The sequence below is a fragment of the Acomys minous genome (assembly GCF_964271855.1).
Source record: "Acomys minous genome assembly, chromosome: 10".
Lineage (NCBI taxonomy): Eukaryota > Metazoa > Chordata > Mammalia > Rodentia > Muridae > Acomys > Acomys minous.
In genome coordinates, this window is record NC_140491.1 from 27,134,785 (window position 1) to 27,136,852 (window position 2,068).

Sequence of the window (2,068 nt, forward strand, 5' to 3'; positions counted from 1 at the left end):
AAAGAGTCCCGGTCCCTCTTCTCAAGGGACCAACCGTTGGCTTGGGATGAGGCTGTGACTGGAACACGTGCAAATCAAATTCATGTCATCAGTTGAACTTGTCTTTAGAGGGAGGCAGATGGCTCAACTCTGAGGGTACCGACTACGGAGGGAAAGGCTGGATATGTGGGGCTCCCAGGAACTCACTAGACCTGCGCCTGCAGATGTTTCTCTTTTGTCTCTAATGATGGGCTGAATTCTTCCTCTATGAAGTCAGTGCGCACGGCCCACGAGTTGAATGCAAAGTCCATGGCTGCTTATCATAGACACTGTTGTTGGGCTTTTACCTCGAAGACCAGGAGAGTGCTATGCATCTCTGCTTTCGGGCATTCTGGGATGAGGACTACTACTTCTCCAAGTGGTTCCTTCCATCACTGGGTGACTCCCGTGCTGAGCGGAAGCCATGCTCTGTATTTCCCCAAACCCTTTCTGAGTTCCCCGAGGCAAGTCTCCTGAACAGAAGAGGGGTTTTTGATTGTTGTTTTGACAGTTCATTCATTCCTTTGCTTAAGGCTGGGACAGTGGCTGGTGATGCAAGACTGTTCTGAGCCCTGGCCTTAGCTGGGCCCTCTGAGCCTTCACAGGGCTGAGAGGAAGGAGAGGGATAAAGGAGAATTTCCTAGGCAGTTTGATGGAGGATATAATGCTGGCTAAGGGAGGTCCACTAATAGCACAGAAGAGATAAGCCTTTCATCAGAAGAATTAGCTTCTGGACCACTCCTCTGAGTGTTTCCTGCAGTTCCTTAGTCCTGTTCTCTCCATGTCCTATTCCTGGATGTCAGCTTAAAAGAAACAGCTTCAAGAAATGCACCAGGGAAAGTTACCTTTACAACATCACTAGTGCAAACATCTAGACCTGCACGCTAGACCTAGTTGTCCACTTGCCCCTTGCTTTCTGACATTGTCACCTCAAAGCCACTTATATCTCAACACACCACCAACCAAATTCATGGCCTTTCCTGTAACACATTTTTTTTCCTGGTCAAGGTACTTTAATCAAGTTCACGGGCAGCTGTACAGATTCCAAGGAAAGCCCTGCACCATCCTGCATGTGCTGGACTTGGTCTCCACTGCTGTCACTTGTAAGGTGTGGAAGGCGGGACACATTCCTGAATCTTCTTTCTAGTGGTGGAATAAGAGATGTATTGCTCCAGAGTGCCAGTCACTTTGAATTTATGGTTTGCCCAGATGCATTTCCGAGGAGTCGGCAGGTTTGTTGTTGGAGGGTCGTCAGTCATGCAGTGAAGCCAGCGGTGCCATTCAGGAGGCACCATGTTCCTTCCATATTCCAGAACATGTTTTTGCCATTCATTTCAGTGGTGTACACGACCCACCGGTGACGGTCAAAAAATTGTTTGTTGTCCTTATAGTATTTGTTTCTATATTTGTCTTCTCCCATCAGTGTACCAACCTTTATATCATTTGCCCTGAAAAAAACCTGCAGAAGGCCACGCAGGCCTCTGTGGCCGATGATCTGCTGCAGCCCCCACTTGAGGACCTCCACCAGCTCCACCATGTTTTCCTGCACTCTGTGACACATTCTTGAAGCGGCTAACACAACCTTTTTGTCATTACACAGTAGGCAAGTAACAGCGGCCACATTCAAGCCCAGGACTGTCTTTATGCACCCCACCGCTTGCCACGGTCTTAGGAACAGGAAGTGGAGAGGAATGGATTTGGTATTTCTTGCTTGCTTAGTGTCTTCTCTCTGTGGCGGTCACTTCGACTGAACTTGAGTCATTTTTAGTGACAATTTATCAAGGCTCTTATCTCAGTGCAAACTTTCACTGATGAAATCTCCCTGTCTGAGGTCCTTGTGCTTGCACTAGATGCCTGGTTCCATCACAACCTTCTAGCAACCTCAAACTGATCTACCTGTATTCTTTACATTAGCCCTAACCTCCGGAGAAGAATTTGGGTGTAGTTTATTTCCCAAATGTCCATTCCCTGTTTGGGCAAATTATTTCTACTCTAGATCAGGTATTTTTCTGGAGATCGTGTGCAATTGAAAGCTAACACTGGGACGCTG

General features: G+C 47.5%; 1 pseudogene across 1 annotated transcript; it reads right to left on the reverse strand.

Moving 5' to 3' along the window:
- Nucleotides 1–1,042: 1,042 nt before the first annotated feature.
- On the reverse strand, nt 1,043–1,560 carry LOC311606682 (NADH dehydrogenase [ubiquinone] 1 alpha subcomplex subunit 12-like; annotated as a pseudogene). Its single transcript has one exon. The product of its transcript is annotated as an NADH dehydrogenase [ubiquinone] 1 alpha subcomplex subunit 12-like (transcript).
- Nucleotides 1,561–2,068: the final 508 nt, after the last annotated feature.